General features: G+C 41.3%; 1 protein-coding gene across 12 annotated transcripts in view; it reads left to right on the forward strand.

Annotated features, from left to right (window-relative positions):
• The window catches only part of Sema6d (semaphorin 6D), a 581,349-nt gene that overhangs the window by 192,029 nt on the left and 369,972 nt on the right, over nt 1–19,348 (forward strand). For all 12 annotated transcript variants that reach the window (XM_052725619.1, XM_052725617.1, XM_052725623.1 and 9 more), the window contains exon 3: nt 19,199–19,279. The gene's annotated coding sequence lies outside the window, so the exon portion shown is untranslated. The remainder of the gene's footprint in view (nt 1–19,198; nt 19,280–19,348) is intronic.

A 19,348-nucleotide genomic window follows, 5' to 3' on the forward strand; every position in this document is an offset into this window, starting at 1 on the left:
ATATTTCTGCTCCTGGGGAGTGAGCTCGAAAATGTCATTGAAAAGTTATCTTCAGTGTCTTTGTCGATGTAGAAATTAAATGAAGCAGTCACATCCTTCACAGCAGAACTTTGTCATGAATCATCCCTTAAACTGTCTCTATAGAGACGATGAAACCTAGCTCCTTCAGCTTAGCCTGAGAAAGCCTGGACTTGATCTCTGGTATCACAAAGGGAGGGAGGGCTGGAGATGAGGCTCAGTGCTTGAAAGCGCTTGCTGCTTTTGAAGAGGACCTGAATTTGGTTCTCAGTATCCATGTCTGGCGGCTGACTGTAACAAATTCTAAATGGTCTTATTAATAAAAAATCTGGATCCAGATACTGGGGTAAATGCTGAAAGATCAGAAAGACAAAGGAACAAACCACTGCCATGTCTCACCTCACCAACTCCATGAATCCTCTGACTGAAATCCTCTGAGTCCTCACCCAAAAGGCTCCAGCCAAAAAAGCCTTTAGTTCCTACCTCCTCACACCTTATATACCTTTCTTGCTGGGATTAAAGGTGTGTGATTCCCAAATACTGGGATTAAAGGTGTGTGCCACCACTTCCTGGCTCTGTTGTTCTGCTATTCTGAATCAATCTCATGGAGTCCAGGGTGGTTTTGAACTCACAGACATCCAGATGGATCTCTGCCTCCCCAAATGCTAGGATTAAATGTATGTGCCACCACTGCCTCGCATCTATGTTTAATCTAGTGGCTTGTTCTGTTCTCTGATCTTCACGCAAATTTTATTAGGGTACACGATATATCACCACAGCTAACCTCTGTGAGCATCCATAGCCACATGTGTATACACAGACTCATATATATATATATAATATATATATAATATATAATATATATACACACACATATATACATACTCATATATATATATACATAAAGTAAAAATAGATCTTTTTAAAAAAGAAAATGATGCTCCATTAATTATTCATTAATTATTGAGTAGTCTAAAGAAAAACGAATATTTTGAAAGCATACATTCTAGAGAATCTAGGCGAGTCAGCAAAGGTCTGTACAGCCCTCAAAGGCTATCTTGTAGAAGATGCATGGATACAATGGATGCCTCCAAGTCTAGGCAAGCTGTACAAGAGAACTTGATGAGGAAGACCAAATGTATGGTTTTATCAACTAGGAATGCAGAAGAACATTAGGAAAAGAAATGGGGTGCAGTCTAGCATACTGTAGGGTACAGTGCAAATATGGGTTATGGTCCACATTGCGTCAATCTTTTTTGCAAAATGCTGATATGTAAGATTAGCTACTCTGTGGGGCTGTGATGGTTTGGATGTTGGTGTAACCCCAGGAACCACACAATCAATCCTTTGTGATGATAATAGGTGGAAACTTGGAGAGCTAATGAGATTGAGATATGGTAGTTAGGATTAAAGTCCCATCTGGGGATTAGTTTCTTTATGCAGGGGGTCTCTATGACTTCCTGGGAGGCAAGAACACAACTTGGCTCAATCCAGTAGGCAGTGTTGGTTCAAACTTCTGGAGTTTGACTCCAAGTAGTTTACTTTAGGTATATTGAAGCACAGCACAATTTGGTGAAAACTATTCTGGTGATAATAAACTCAATTCTGTATTTACAACAAAGCGCATATGAATTTCCTCTAGGAAGAACGTAAGCTAAATACAGATCAGACATGACTACACTGAAACACTTCGTAAAGTCCATAAACATAGTATCTACAGATTGACTGGGAAAAAAGTTATGATAAGGACCTGGGAGAGGACCAGGTGCTGGAAAAGTTTCTAGCACACAGATAGTGCAAAGGTCACCAGGCTGATATGCATGTCTGATCCCAGGCTTCTGGGTGGAGAACAGGTATTGCATTCCTTCCCTTGAAAAAACAACCCTTCGTGATTACCATTCTAGGTTCCCTTAGTGCTTATCTGTTCCTTCTAAGCCTTTATACAAAAAATAAGTAAAAATAATCCAGACACGAGAGCTTTCTGGACACCTGGGGGGAAACCCTACCAAACCTCAACATTGTTGCCTCGTGTCCTCAGCCTTCAACCTACAAAACTATGGCAAGGTCATTTCTGTTGTTGGCGTACCTGATCTGTAGTATTTTATTTTAAACTGGTGCTTAGTTTGTTTTTATTATTTCTTTTATTTTTGAGATTGTAATATAATTACATGATTCCCCCTCCCTCTCCTCCCTCCAAACCCTCCTTGATCTCTTTCAAATTCCTAATCTCTTTTTCCATTAATTGTTATTATGTACATATACATCTATAAATATGCATATGTACTCCTAAATGTAACCTGCTTAGCATGTATAATATTACTTGGATGTATTTGTCTCAGAGCTGACCATTTGGTATTGGATAACAAACCAGTATGCTCTTCCATGGGAAAGAGTATTTCTCCCACTCATTGTTCCTTAGTTGCCTGTAGTTCTTTGTAGAGCATTGTGGCTTCATAGTCTTTCCTCAGCCACTTCAGCATGTCTATTGTTGCTGAAGAAGGAGTGGAAATATTGTAAGAGCCAGAGGGTCAGGGAGTTTGCTGTGAAACCATATCTCCTAGTGATGTCAGAAGCAACATCCATAAAGTCCCACCAACATGACTGCTTAAGCATGAGCTGAGAAAGGACATCAGCAACAGTAGACATGTGCTTAGGTTTAATTGTCAATTGGACATGATCTAGAATCACTTGGTAAGAGAGGGCCAATGAGGAATTGTCTAGATCACACTGGCCTGCAGGTGTGTCTGAGGGGTTTGTCTTGATTATGTTCACTGATGGAGAGAGACCCAGCCTAAGAGTTGGTGGTACCATTCCTTGAGCTTGACTCCAAGACTACATGCAAACGAACGAGGTGAGCTGAGCATAAGCGTGCCTGCTCCCACACTCATGCTGCTGTTGACCAGGAATGTGACTGCCTCAAGTTTTTCACACTGTGACTCTCTCACCATGACAAAGCTAAGGACCGAGTGCAAAGTGGAACTATGGAGTGTGTCACAGTGTGAATGCTTCCACCAACACTGGTGTCGAAATTTGCCTCTGTGAACACATCAGGAGTGGGACCATTTTAATTACATTCCGTGTGTGTGTGTGTGTGTGTGTGTGTGTGTGTGTGTGTGTGTGTATGTGTGTGTGTGTGTACACATACGTGTAGGAGTGTGTACATGTGTGGAAGAGGACAACTTGTAGGGGTCAGTTCTTAGCTTCTACCATGTAGGTCCCAAAGGATTAAATTCGGATTCTCAGTTTGTCAGCATTTGCCTTTATCTGCTGAGCCATCTCCCTGGCCAAGAAGTAGGGCTTCTAAGAAGTGATTATATCATGGAAGGCCTGCCTTTGTGAATGGATTAATAGTGTTATCTTGAGTGGGTTGGTCCCTGCAGGAGCAGGCTGTAAGGGGTGAGGAAGCAGGAACTCCCTGGTCAGATGCTGGTGTGGTATTCTTAGACTTTCTACCCTCCACGATTATAAGAAATCAATTTCTTTTCATTATAAATCATCCAGTCTACCATGTTCTGTTATAGAATCAAAAGACAGACTAAGACCGGGCCTCTTGTTCAAAAGAAAAAGATGCTACCGACAGTACTAAATATTCATGCTGTCCTTTCATATGTGAATATTTTGTCACACATATGCTCTGCTGTTCCATTAGACTTCTCACATAGGACACAAGTGTAGAGACAAAGTTAAGAGTTCAGACATTAAGAGCAGAACATTAAGCCGAGTACAAAATCTTTCAAGCCTGTCCACACCTACCATCCACGCCTCTGCAACATCAGCTCTTTGCACTCATGGCTTCCAACTAAAGTAGAGGTTGGTGAGGATTGCAAAAGAAAGCAGTGGAGAGGGTGGGCACAAAAGCCAACTCCAGTTTGGACACACCCCCATTTAGACAGGTGTCCTAAATCTCTGTGAAGACAACCCAGGAGATTCTTGAAGCCCAGCTGGTATCTGGGTCTTATGCTCATAGATTAGACGAGAGACAGTAATGAGGCATTGTTCTACATGCATTTTTTACTCAAAGCTCTCAACCAAATATATGTATTATTATGTGTGTGTGTGTGTATATATATATATGTGTGTGTGTGTGTGTGTGTGTGTGTGTGTGTGTGTGTGTGTGTGTGTATAAACAAAACATAAGGAAAAAGCAAAGGCTTTATCCTTTAGGTTGGGGTCCCCTCCTCCTCCCATTTGTTTGGCAATCCTATCAATGAACAGGGAGTCTGACACATTACAAGGGCCAAGGCATTATTAAAGAAAGGATAAAAATATGAGCATAAGTTATTCCAAATTGGTGCTTTTCTTTTGCACTTTACCAAAAATCCTTCCAGTTAGAAAAAAGTTTGTTTTTCTGCTTTCCCTGCACTGTTTGCACACTGGCACTCCACATACACAGCCGTTAGAGGTGATTTTATTTATGTTTATTTTGTATTAATAATTTGCCTGCTTTCTATGCCTTCTGCGGTACTGATTAAGAATATTTAGTGGAATAACTTACTTCTGAAACTTCCATCTGTCCTCATCCTCTGCCATTTGTCATTGAAATGTGTGCCCCGTCACTGTGAGACCATGTATTCATTATCTCTAGCAGCTTCATAAGCAATTCCCAGTGTCTGTCTGTTGAGATTTTGTTACCCTGAAAATGTTTCCCTTGCTGGTTTTTTTTTTTCACTTCCTTTAAGTGGAGAAAAAATGCAAAAATAGATACAAAAAAAATAGAAAGAAAAAAGGAACAGTATCTTTCAAAAATGTGCTTTATGAATGCGTAGGGTCATGAAATCTGAGTCCTTACATCATTTTATAAATTAAAAGGATGTCAGCACAACATCCATCCCCCCAAACACTTCCCTAAGGGGAACTCATGAAAGATCCTGTCTTTTGAAAGATCTTCTAATCCCAGCTGTGACATTTGTGATTTGGCTAATTATGAAGTACAATTAAAGAATGATTAAGAAATTTTCCCTTCTTAGTCAGAACTCAGGAAGCGTTCTTTGTGCACTGTTTAATCACCTTTGCGGTCATTTCCAATCTAGCTTTCCTCCGTTTGACATATCCCGAAATAGCCTTTTTAATTCTTTCCAGAGATGTTCTTTCTCTTTATCTGATCCGGCACTGGCTCCTGCTTTACTGGCTGCTGTTGAGTGAGATGCCCTTTCAGACCATCTGAAGTCATAAGGCCACTCTGGATGCTGCCAGTCCCTGGATTTCTGTTCATCTTGGTCTATGAATCTTCAGCATAGGACCTGGGGACCTAGAGTCTATGTCTCAGCTAATAAAATGAATGAAGGGTTTTGGGTTTTATTTATTTGTTCTTTTCTCCTAATATCCTTGACATGCAAACCCCCCCACACACACACACACACACATACACAAATCCCATTTCCTCTTCCCTGAACCTCTAAGATTCTAAGAATTATAATGAAATTGAGATGTGTGGGTTAGTAAAAAAGATCAGACATTAGGAGCATGGATATAAGGAAAGGCATATATGAGGATTCCAAGGCAGAAACAGGAAGGGAGTACTAGAAGTTACCGTGATGCCTCCTTTGGTTCTGGTATGGAGGGGTAGTTCTGAGTAGCTGTCAGCAACCTCTTAGTGACCAACCTGATGCCATTGCATATGGCTGAGATAAGTTGCTGTGGGTTAAGGAAAGGTGCTGTGATGGGGTGGGGCAGCCATTAGCTCTGGAACCAGACTGCCCAGGTGAACGTCACAGCAGTAACACCCTGTCCAGTGCTATTAGGCTCTTTGTGATCCAAAGTCCCCACCAGAACACTATAAGTCACTTCCTATCAGAAATTAATCCTATAAGAATAATTTATAAACTCAGACACAGTTTAAAAATATAAACTACACTGTATCTTGTCAGTTAAAGGAGGTTTTTTTTTTTTTTAGTCTTTATTACTTTCATCGATTAGCTACATTTTCTTGGTGAAAATAGCAACAGCGAATAAAAGAGATGAAGTGATTTGCTGAAGGTCATAGAGGCCGTCTTGCTCCTTAGCCCCTCAGTGAACTTTCTAGGTTAAGAAGCATCCCAGGACTACTCCATTCTAATGATCTGCTTTCAATCAGGCAGCTGTCACCCTGCCCAAACTCAAGGCTTGGGAACTGTACAGAAGCCACCTGAACCCTTGCCTTTCTTAATCCGGACCCCTAGACCTGCTTGTTGGCTGGCCGGTGCTCTTGATCTGCTTTGGAGCCTATCAAATATGTGAGACTAGCAAGAAATGCTTGCCCTTGATGGCTGAGCTTGTGCCCTCCTGCAATTATTCCCACTGTTAGCAAAAACAGTAATTAATTAATTAACTAACTAATTAATTAAAACAAAAACAAAAAGCCACGCTCCTGTTACCAGTGCTGAACCAGGCTAGTGTCCTACCCTGGGAATGCAGGACCTTTGAGGAGAGGCTGGGCTCTGAAGGCCTGGGACAAATTTTCAGAAAAATGTAATTGATTTACTCAGCAAAGGGGAAGGAAAAGACAAGCTGTCAGGAGCAGGGTGTTTGGAAGAGCCTGGGAGAGGAGACTGCCTGTGAGTCAGGTGATGAAAGTGCCATGTAAACACAGGTACATCAGAGGGTGTGTGAGGGAAAGGACTCAGAGGTTTTAAATGGGGGAATGGGCATTTGTTTAGGCCATCGATTTGGGTTATTTTGTTTTGGTTTTTTTAATTTGAAGCGTCACTATGACACCCTTCTCCCCCTTCCTATGCCATCTAAGAGAGTTCCAGTGAGTCTTCTGGATGGTTTCAGGACTTGAGAGACCTCGTTCTAGATCAGTGGTTCTCAACCTTCCTAATGCTGTGACCCTTTAATACAGTTCCTCATGTTGGAGTGACCCAAATCATAAAACCATTTTAGTTGCTACTTCGTCACTGTAATTTTGCTACTGCTGTGCATCATAATCTAAATATCTACGTTTTCCAATAGTCTAAGGTGAGCCCTGTGAAAGTGTCATTCAACCCCAAAGGGGTCGTGACCCATAGGTTGAGAACCACTGTTTAAAACACTAGCAATGATGCCTTTTCTGTGAACATTGGTGTGCAGGACTTTGTGACAGCCTTTCTGATCCTTCCCTAACATTTCATGCAACTCTTAAAAAAAAAAAAAAAAAAAAAAAAAAAAGGCACTGGGACATTTCCATGAGAAAGCTGCTTTGAAGGAGACACTACAAAGCAAGAGGCTAACAAAGGCTTGCCAATTGTTGATAGTGTTCTAGAACCATGCTTTCTACTGGCATACATTTTATCAGCATTGTGACCATTTCTATCTAAATAGCCTTCTGCAGACTGTTTCTAGCACATACACATGACATGATGGTGTTGATTTGGAGGGTTGTGCTTAAAATTATCCCGGAGCCATGCTGTGTTGGAAAGGACAAGGCAGGCTTTTGTCAAAGAGTTCCTATCTGATAAAGAATATTTGGAGCTAAGGGTACACATGGATTCAGGAGCCAGGCACCTGGATTCAAACCCTAATTCTGTCACATGTGACTTGTGTGTTAGATTATTTAACTTACGCCTTTCTCATCTGTAGAAGGGAGATAGCATTGGCAGCCTACTTCACAGGATTGGTGAACAGATTAAATGAATAGGCTTACTTAAAGCTCTTGGAATCATGTCTAATATGCTCTAAATTGTCAGTATTAGCAGTTCTTGTTACTGTGGTTGGCATTGTTAATTATCTTGTGTCTCTATAATAAACTGATTTTATTTTGATGTCCAAGTCCATTATCACCCTACATTCCTTGTAGAGTCAATGATTGTAAACCTCATTTTTGAGTGATTGACACCTGCCATGCATTACATCAAGTATGCGGTTTCATTTAATCCAGACAAAAATCATAAAGGGTTGACAATATCGTTAATATTTACATATTGGTGATTTAACGATCTGGGAAGGATAATGAAGCCATCGAGGGAAACCCAATTTCTGTGTTGTGGTTCCCAAGCTGCATTTCTTCCTCCGTCTTCTCATTCCACTCCCAGAGGCACACGAGTCATCCACCCTGTAACTGTCTTCACACCATGCATTAGTCACTTTTCTCCTTGCTGCATCCTAACAACTAACAAAAGCAATTACAGAAGCAAGGGTTTGTTACAGCCCGCCATTCTGGAGGATGGGGTCTGGAATGCCTGGGAGGGCATTATAGGAAAAGTGGGAGGCTGCTGGTCACACTGCATCCACAGTCAAGAACCCGAGAGCAATAGATGCTAGTATTCAGCTGTGTTCTCCTTTCTATTCTGTCCAGGACCCCAGACCACAGGAATGGTGCTACCTGAGTTTAGGGTGGGGTTTTCCACCTCAATCTAATCTAGATGATCCCTCACAGACATGCCCTGACATTTGTTTCCATGGTAATTCTAAATCACATCAAGTTTACAGTAAAGATTTACCATCATAATCAAATTCTAAAATTTTATATCTCATTCCAGTAAAACTAAATTCCTTGTGGTTCCCTGTGTGCACTAAGATCTTCCATGCTCTGTGACACTTTATAAATCATTCTCTTCATGTCCAATGCCCTTTCCACTTCAAGAATCAAGAAAGTTGCTACTACTCTGGGGCTGGAGGGATGGTTTAGTGGTTAAGAGCACATGCTGTTCTGCAAAATATCTGGGTTCAGTTCCCAGCACCCACATGGTGACTCATAACTATCTGTAACTTCAGTTCCAGGGAATCCAACACTGTGTTCTGGCCACCAGGATGCAGTATGCACATAATACATATACATATATGCAGGCAAACACCCATGCACATAAATTACAATAAATAAATCTTTATCAGAAAGGAAGAAAGAGAAACACCACTCATCCTATAGGAATCACCTCAAATGATTTTTTTCTTTCTGGTTATCTATTACTTTTTAGGCAAAGTTAGATATTTTGTATCTGTTTACTGAAATTCCACAGCTTAGTGGTTCCTCTTTTCTATTTCCAAATGTCTGTCGACTAAAGGCCCTTCAACATAGATAATTTTTTTCTTGTCCTTGTCTCTCTGGTCCCAGAATATAAAAAAAACTCACAAATTAGTAATAATAAAAAAATTGATGAGTATAAATTCTGATCATTATCTGGAGCAGCATCCTTTGGGTCTTATCACAGTAATGCATAGTAGCTACCTGCTCATACATTGATAGTTATGAATGTGACTGATGTTATCAAGAATGGATTGTCCACTGCATTTAGCCTGGAGTAATTTGAATCCAAACAGCCATACAGACCTGGTAGTTAATTGTACAGGGCAGAGTAGCATTGTTCTTTCTGGGGCTCTTCTAGAATGTGCTTCACCATATTCCCTTTACGGTTACACACCATCTTAATAAGGTCCATGTCAGAGAGTTGGTTATGTTCGATATGACTGGGAGACCACAGTGCATTCCCATTAGGACAGTGGTACTTCAGAAGGGAGATCCATGCTCTTGAGCCCCACTCACTTAACCATGATACGGATTGTTTGTGATAGGGATCACAGTCTTATCAAAGAACATTTGTGAATTCTTGGGGGAATGTTAGCAACCTTAGCGAGATGTCTGTGTTGAGGCACTTTCTGGTTCTGTACACAGCTAGCAAGTGGAAAATAATATCGATTCACCCCTTATCTGCACTTACCCACCCCCCAACGTTCTACACACACACACACACACACACACACACACACACACACACACACACGCACACACACACACGCACATGCATGAACATATGCACACAAGTGCAAAGTCATATGATTATTAGGACATCACAAGAAACAGTTATACACCATGGGCTAGTCCACGCTGGTAGACCAGATAGTTTCAGTGAAGTGGACATTACTTTCCTGTAACTCACTTAAGGAAGTTTAGATTTCATGAATAGAAAGAAAAAAGGTATTTTAAGAAAAGTCTTGTTTCCACAATCCCAGTGTTGGCTGGTGAGCTTATCCAGCCTCTATAGCGTCTGACTAACATGACCTATAAGTGTGTAAACCCATTGTTATAGAATGCCTATGTATAAAGGAGCCAGAGAAGAAGTGTAAACAACACAGTTACTACACATACTCAGCCTGTGCACATCTTGCATTGGCAAGGGTGAGGTAATAACATGGAATGTGAATGGGAGCTCATGTCTGTTTAATCTAATTCAACTCAGAAAAAAAAAAAGGTCAATATCTACCTTGTGGGGAGAAACACAAATTCGGATGAAATGTTATCTTTAGAAAATTCGCAATCGAATACATCAGTAAGACGCATAAACTAACAACTTGTGACAAAGTGTGATGAATTTAATTATGGAGGTAAGTGTGGCACCCTGGTGGTGCGTGGAAGAGTAAGGAGTTGAGTATGTCTTGGAGAACATATGCAAATTCATCTACATGGGTTGGAGAGAGTGGGAGAGGGGCGAAAGGACCCCTACATACATACACCCCCACAGTTAAAAGCATAGAGGAAGGCACAAGGTATGAGAAGAAATCCACTAACTAGGAAGGCCATCTAGGAAGGTTGTTGTAACAATTTCAGGCTTAGAAATTTAAGGCCTTCATTAGAATTGTGGCTGGGAAAACAAAAGCAACATTTTTACCACATTTCCCAGAGGTGGCTCTCAGTTGCTGTCTAGTTACTGCTCTATTCCTGGGAAGAGACACCATGACCAAAGCAGCTCATAAAAGAACGCACTTACCTGAAAAGGCTTGCTTACAGTTTCAGATGGTTAGTCCATGATCATCATGGTGGGAAACATGACAGCAGGCAGGGAGGCATGGTGCTGGGGCTAGAGCTGAGAGCTCATGTCTTATTTGGAAGCAGAAAGAGAGTGAGACTGGGCCTGGAGTGTGCTTCTGAGACCACCCCCAGTATCACACCTCCTCCAACAAAGCCATACCTTCTAACCCTTCCTAAATAGTTCAACCAACTGGGAACCCAACATTCAAGTATATAAGTCTATGGGGTCTATTCTCATACAAACACCATAGCTCCTTTGTGCCCATAACTCTTGAGAAAGAAAATAAACTTCCACCAATAACAGTGAGGGTTCACAAAAGAAACACTTCTTCAGGAGGATGTGGAAGGTCTCCCCTAGATGATGCTGATAGATGAACCCTAGCCAGTGTGGGTGATCCCTATTCTGAAGGCCTAGAATGGGGGAAGGGGGAGTGTTGAAGGCAAAGTACAAAATTTAACATTGTACTTCCTGAGAACCCTGAATGATCTAGGCAGCCACAATCAGCTTGTTCTTTGAGACATGTTTGTTGGGTACGCATGCATGTTCCTTTTGCCGAGGACAGACCTAAAGTGTGGAGGCCCCAATTACTCAGGGTCAGAGAATTTGAGCTTATTTTACCCAGCAGGGCTGCATAATGGGATGATTTGACCACGGGAGTGGTTAGTAGGTGTTTGGAAGAGTCTACACTTGGCGGTGCGGTATGCTTTGATCTAGCAAAGGGGAGGTCTTTTGATTCTCCCCTTGACATTGTTATAAAAAGCTCTTTTGAATAAACGGAAAGGTCCATTGGGTATTGACCCAGGTCCCCCCAAAGCTATCCTGTGTTTCTGTCTTTTCTCTCGTCATCTAGGTCTCTTTCTACATAATATTTTCTTATTCATCTCTCCTCCTCATAGGAACCCTTGAAAAGGTGGGAGCTGGCCTCCCACACTAAATATCATCTAGATTCTGAGCCTTTGCCAATTGTGGTTATGACAGATGACTACTCCAAATTTCAGTCCAGGACAGTCTGATCAGAAATCAGAGACCCTTTACTGAACACAGGGACCTATGGGATCTTGAGCAATCCAAAAGAGCCTCATTAATTGTGGGGCGTTTACCCACCACCCCCACAGTTCCCCAGAGTTTTCTTGAGTGCGAGCAGCAGGAAATATTAGATAGAAGGATTTATTGCGGAGAATATCGCGGAGAGAAACAGATAGAAAATAAAGGATAGCCTCGAGAGGGCCTGGAACCTATTCCAATGGGCCCCGACTGTCTCTGCCCCAGGGTTTTTATAGAGATGCCAAGGGGTGGAGCAAAAGACCTCCTCCCCCAGCACAGTCAAGTGCAGACCATCCCAGACACCTGCACCTAGGCCCGTGGTCCAATCATCCTCTATGCGGACCTGCTGGGTAAACCCACGAGGAACCCGAGAACGGGCTCCCACAATTAATAGTAAAAACAAAATTGTCAGAGATGATGAAAGGTTTTTGGATAAAGATGGCAAACCAGTACCCTGATCTGCTACCTTCTAGGGAGGCTTCCCTAGTATCATCAAAGAATGACGATGGCCCTCAGCCACTTTGCTAAAATGCTATGGAAAGGAAATGAGTGAATTGTATACTCTTTCTTTCAATTTCTACGTATTTATGAAGCCAGTATAAGTCAGACACTGTGATCAATGTTCTGGATTAAAAGGTATTTTTATAGGCATTGCTGTTACTCTCTAGAAATTTGTATTTTGTGTGAGTTGAACAGTAAAACAAAATTCCAAGGAAGGGTATTAAGTGGTCAGGTAGGGACAGATACAGGTATCATGAGAATGCCTTGGCCCTGCTGGTGAAGCAGCAGCAGTTTCTACAAGGGCATGTGGAAAACCTTGGTGGTCTAGGAAAAAACAAGACCAAAAACACGATGAAAACAAAATGCTCTAGAGGTGAAGGAGCCCCTGTGACCAGAGCTAAAAGGGACAGGATGATTAGGAAGAGCTGGACTGCTTTCTAAGAAGCAGGCATTGCGTCTCACATCTTAGGAGGAGTAAGGCCACCTCAGGGGAGGAAAGAGAGGTGCCATAAGCTTGGTGTTACAAAACCAAAAATTTGAGAATCAGTTGTAAAGGATTTAATTGGAGGATCATGGTCACGGGAACATAATCAGAACCTGGTACAAAGCACTACCTTGGAAGAGCAAGGACCAGATCTTCAGTCACCTTGTCCCTGTCTGTATATATCTCCTATTCTACTGCCTTTAAGGTTTAAGTAATTTTAGAGGTCAAATGTGAAGAGGGGTAGCTGTATTTCGGCCTAGCATTCACTAGCATGGGAAGTCCAGGGTTGGGCTATATACCTACCTACCTGTAAAGTGAGTCAATGCCTAGGGTCTTCTTTATAGTAACACAATTGATCCTTGATACCAGGCAGCTCTTGGGTTTTGCTTTTTATGTTGCCTGAGCTTGCTCTTCTTTTGACTAGAGTAATCCCCTCATCTAACTGGAGGCCTCCTGCAAACTGCTGTCTTGCTAGAAATTCAATGTCATTTTTTGGCCCCATTCCATGGTTCTCTCAATCATTCTTTAGAGCAAGAGATATCATCTAGAGGGGTCTGCCACTTGCATAAATGAGTTATGAGTCCTCACAATTTCAAGTGGATTACCAAACACCTCCCAAGCAGAAGCAGCATCTGCTAGCTCCAAAGTGTAAAAAGGACATTATGCATATGTATGCAGAGACGCATGCCCTGCAGCAACCGATTCAGAAGTGCGGCTCCCTCACAGCCTGTGCAAGGAGCCTTGAGAGCTGCTCTTTGAAAAGAAAGTACTGTGACATTCGCTCCTTCCTCTCTTCTCTTTGCAGTCCTTAATTTCATGTTTTATGACTTTATGGGTAGAATTAGGAAAAGGTTTGAGTGACTGCACATGTTATTGATGTGTTACATGCAAGATTTCACATCTATAGGCAAATGACCCTCATCAACTATAGAGGAACCAAGGAAAGAAAACAGCCTATATGTAAACAAGGGTGGAAACAAAATCAGACAGCCAGATTACTGTGGGATAGATAATTTCATCTGAGCTCTCCTGATGATGAATATGTTTGCTATGTATGTGTATGTTATTTTCACACTTAACATATAAATATTATTTAGCCATAAACTAAGGAAATTTTGCTATTTGTAACCACATGAATGAACCTTGATATATGTCAAGTGGAATGAGTCAGAAATAGTAAAAAAAAATACTGCATGATTGCATTTACATGAGCAATCTAGATATTTATCTATGGAGAGCAGGACAGTTGTTATTGGGTCTGGAAGATGAGAGAGGGAGCAATGTTAATCAAGGGGAAGAAATGCTGGGCACCTTATATACTACATAGACAAAGTAGTTGATAATCATGCATTATATGGTTGGCATTTGCTGAGAAGAGATATCAATGTTTTCACTCCCAAATGCAGACAGAAGATAACTCTCTGTGAGGAGATGGATATATTGATTATCATTGCTCTGCTAACTGTTCACTATGTACAATTGGCTCTCTATATCCATGAGTTCTAAGCTCAACCAACCAATTGAAAATATGGGGGAAAATGCTTCCCTACTGAACATGTAAACTATTGTATTTATTCCCTAAACAATACATTTGAATGAATGTTTATACCACATTCACATGGTTTTATGTGTTATAAGTAACCTATCCATGGTTTACAATATACAGGAGGTTGTATACATATAAGCTGTGCTCAAATCTAAGAGACCTGAAATCCGCAGAGTGAGGTGTCTGTAGGTGCTTCTGCACTCAATCCACAGTAAACACTTCCTGTCTGTATCAGGAGGTTACACTGTCCACTCTGTACATGAGCTCACTTCTGTTGGACATTGCAAAAAACAAGACAAAATAAAAACTTCCAAAAGTTAAATTAAATTAAACATAACTGTCATTTTAAAATGAAGATTGTGCTGTCCCATTTAGTTTTTTTAAAAATGGCACCTGACAATAGTACATGTGAAGATACCTTTTAAGGTTAAAAAAAAAATAATCGAATCAGCATAGAGTATGGTGATTATTGATATTTAAGATAGACTTAGATTGTCATTGTTATGAGACTATTTGGAAAAAGTTCACTTGTGGGTACAGAATTGTTTCTGTTACAGAGAGGGCAAGTTTGTTCATTCATTATCCCCATTCCTGTCCACCTTCTTGATGGGAGAAGATGCCATATACCTCATGTAAGGTGCCTAAGATTGGGGGTTGGTCTTTTCTCTGGAAAAGTGGGGTACCTACTGTGGCAAACTAGACTTTCACATTTCCCAACCACTGAGTTACAATCATTGCTGGAGCCTAAAAGATCTAACATCCTTAGCAAAGTCCCCCTGTCAGGTCGCCAGCTCAGATGCTGAAAGATTTGTCCAGTCTCCAGTGCTTTCATACCACAAAAATGGCTTCCTCATTCCTTCATCCCATCACCCTGCACTTAGAAGGAAGGAGGGATCCTGGAAGTAGGGCAGTGGATGGGATCTTGACCAAGTTGTCATGGGTCTGCTGCCCATCAATAGTATGGCCTAGATCCCCCTTCTCAGTAAAATTCAACCCACTCTTTTTCTGTATCTGCTACCCAGAGACAAAATGGAGGGGGGTGGGGTGGGTAAAAAACCCTTGGTTGCAGTCTGGCATCTGCAGGAGTCCTGGGGCTGAACATGACCTCTGCCAATCACCAGTAGTAGCTGTTTGACCTTATTAGTTACTTACCATCTCTGAGGATTGCTTACCGTGTCTGTAAATTGGAAACAATAATTTATCTACTGAGTAGGATTTTCTGAGAATTGAATGTAATAATATAGTATATTATTGTATATGTATGTATACATGTGTTTTTAAATCAGTGTCTTGCAAAGAATGGAAGAGTCAACAAATCTAAAGAGTATATCCACTCTAGCCTCCCTTTGATTTGCAACTTTTTTTTGACCAGCTACTCTCAGCTTCTAAAAAGAAAGTTATAAAATAAAGTTAAGCTAATTGATTTGTACTACCAGGCATCAGTAGACATGTAAAATTCTTCTACTTTCAATAGTGTGACGTAAACAAAAGGTTTGCTCTGTGCATCCTTGGGGTGAGTGGGATAAAAACAGTTATTTGGAGAGTAAAAATGATGAGTGTGATTTGCAAGTTAGTTGGCAAGTGAGGTTTTGATAAGCAAAGAAGTGTCAAAAAATCAGGACAGACACAGATTTGGATAAACTCATTTATGCCATGAGAACAAATAGACTCCTGACCTGCTTGCAAATTCCGAAGAGGACAACTCAGGGAGCATGGGCCTGTCCCTTGAGTTTGTGCCCCTCATTCACTCCCAGTACACACTCCCAGATTCCCATAAGACAGCACTCTACAGGAAAGCAAGGGATGGCTGCTGTTCTTGCAAGGTGTGCTAGCCAAGTGTTGAACTTTAGACAACTAAATGAGGATCTGTGATGAATTTAAAATATTAATGTCTGAGTCCAGGGAAAGATCCAGAAGATAACCTAGCAATATTTTGATAATAGAAATGTCTCTGGAACACATCTGAAATTGCCCCAGAGAATTTTTGTAAACACTGAATATGTTTTCAGCTTGCGTATAGCTTCTCCTCATGTGTTATACAGCTGTGAGTGTGGGAGCACAATCCTCCTGGGACCTGGGCATATGTTCTCTCCCTGAGAAAATCTGGGAGAGAACCCCAAAGGACTCACTGTATTCCTCTCTCAGCCAAGGAGGGAAAATCTTGCCAGGAACACTCCTTGGTCAGTGAGCAAGTGTGCTCTGGGAATAGAGCTGTGAGAACTCATTGTGGGTTAGAATGAAGCATGCATTGATATATGAGTTGAAATTCTGGGTTCAGCCTTTGATCTTGCTGATCTTGCAATAACTACAGTGTCATGGCTTTCTGGACTTCACTTCCTTCCCCACAACATTAGCCAAAAGCACGTGTCAAAGTACAGATACTGTCCAGTGCCACACCCCCATTGTCTCAGCATTTCCTAGGATGCTGGATCTGAAAGAACACTCAAAATTTCCTAGCTTAGTGTTCTGATTTCATAGAAAGGAAAAGTGGGGTGTACTTATAGAGTGATATCATTTGTCCAAGGCTGAGACCTCAGTTAGAAGCAAAAACAAGACTGAAGCCAGTTCCCTGAGGTCATCAGCCAAAGACTGCTAGCCCTTGATGGAGAAGAGTCCACTTAAAAGTCTGATGAGAAGTTGAGTCTTCTGGTGTGGGTGATAAGATGGGAGGCAAAGGTGTCATACAAATGAATACATGCCCTTTGAGAACTGTCTAGGGAGAAGGTTCAACCACGTTATGTAAAGCATTGTTACTCAAGTATTTAGGGCAAATAATGGCAGTATGTGTATGTAGTAGAGAATGTGTGTCTGGCTTCCTGGGTTTAATAATATCATTTATTCAAAACACAATGGAAACGTGTGAGGTGATCCCCGCCATCTACACAAATCCTATTTAATTTGTTGATGGCAGTTTCTGAGTCTCAAAAGCCACTTTTCTTTTTAAATACCACAGTCATTGCTCCTCTAACAAACACTTCTGCTGGTTGGTAGACGCAGTGAACACAACAAGGTGCTGGCCAACACAGAAAGGGCCTTTTTTCTAACTGGATCTCAACACGTCCTGTACTGCTTAGTCTTTAGCTGACTCTTTGGGTGAGATGCAACACAATGGCCTGATTTTGGAACCATTCCAGAACCCTGATTCAGAATCTTTAGGAAGAAAAGCTTCAAGAACCTACAGTTTTATAAATGCTGCCAAACTCACAAATGAAAACTATCATCCTTAGTAATGGCCCAAGTTTTATCTTAAAAAAATAAAATATCAAGTATATTGTTCGTTAAAAATATACCATCAGATGTTAGATATAAAGCTTGTCTTGTCTTCCTGTTAGAAAGCTAACATGCAGTCATGTGCTTCTAAAATACAGGCTATATCAGAGGGGCTACATGTGATATGCTCTAATTCTAAAACATCTCACATAGTACATGTATGTATGTATATACGTGCATATTTCATCTGGTTCAAATAAAGGTGCAGGTTATCTGTCATCTCAGAGCAAACAAGTAGATAATTCAGATGCATAGGAAATCCAGTTCCTGTGTACCTTTCAATTAGATAATGACTTGAAACTTCAGAGTGGAACTGAGAGATTCCAGAGTCTCTCAATGAATGGTCCGTGTGTGTGTGTGTGTGTGTGTGTGTGTGTGTGTGTGTGTGTGTGTGTGTGTAGTGTAGTGTAGTGTAGTGTATGGGGACATGCTAATGTGTGTGTGCTCAAGGGGTAAATGTGTATGTGTGTGTGCATATGTGTGTGGTGTATGGAGATATGTTCACATGTATGTGCTCATGGGAAGGGCATGTGCACATGCATGTGATTTTGTGTAGTGGGGCATTGTGGGGACATGTCCTTGTGTGTGCTCATAGTGTAGGCATGTGTATATAATTGTGTATGTGTGTGTGTGTGCGCGCGCGCGCGTGTGTGTGTGTGTGTGTGTGTGTGTGTGTGTGTGTGTGTGTGTGTGTGTATGTGGTGTGTAGGCCATAGTTCTATATGGGATGTCATTCTCTATTTCTCTTCACATTGTTTCTGAAACAAGGTCTCCTTGCTGGACCTAGTTCTCACAGATTGGCTAGGATGTTGGGTTAGTTAGGCTGTCCCTGTACCTTCCTTCAGCACTGGGGTTACAGACATGTATCATGCCCAGGCTTTCTGTGGGAACTGGGAATCAAACACATGTCCTCATACTTCTGTGGAGGGCACCTTACTAACTGACCTATCTCTCCGGACTTTGAGTCATCTTTTTCGTTTTTTTTAATCTAAGGCATCTCTGGTCTTTTAACTATTCCCCAAGAGCTGATTGAACATTAATTCAGTTACTTCTCACCATCCTATCTTTTGCACTTTCAGATTTGCCCATAGACTCATCTTCCTTTTGTTTCTGTGTGTCCACTTCTGGGTCCCTATTTTTCTATCCTAGGAGTGTGGTCAGAGAAAGGCAGTCCACCTCAGCCTCTAAAGTTTCAGCCCAAAGGAAGAAACGGAACTTGGAGGCTGCTGTTTAGTTTGGCTGTTGAATGTATTTGGGACCTTATACCTCTTTTGCACTATTAAGCAAAAGCCTGTTTGTCCTCATTAAAATTAGATTGACCACCATTTTCTCCATAGAAATTATGCCTCTATTTATTAAAGCTAATTATGCAGTGTGCCATTTTTCTTTTCTGTTTGTATTCATGAATGCCTGGTCTCAATGGGAACATCTAGGTGAAGATCGATAATCGGTCTCTTATTAGAGCAGGGGGAAGCATCCATTGGTACACTGCATTCAGCTGTGTGTAAGAGGGCTTATTATTAAAGCAGCAGCAGGCATTCACGACCCATGCTTGCTGGCAGTGCTGGACACAGAGGATTAAATAATCAGCCATCAGGCTCTGTCTCATAAATGTTTTCCTTTGACTTTTGGCAGGATCTCCAACCTGAGCAGATGCCAGTTGACATGGGAACTCTGAGGAGAGCAATTTAAGGATTTTCACATTTGCTTGCAGTGGTAAGATTTAAAGATATAATAACAAAGAGAAAATGTTACTGGGTTCTGACGTTTTATATAGATGCAAAA

The sequence above is a fragment of the Peromyscus californicus genome, unplaced genomic scaffold, assembly GCF_007827085.1.
Source record: "Peromyscus californicus insignis strain IS unplaced genomic scaffold, ASM782708v3 Scaffold_7__1_contigs__length_154581171, whole genome shotgun sequence".
Classification (NCBI taxonomy): Eukaryota; Metazoa; Chordata; class Mammalia; order Rodentia; family Cricetidae; genus Peromyscus; species Peromyscus californicus.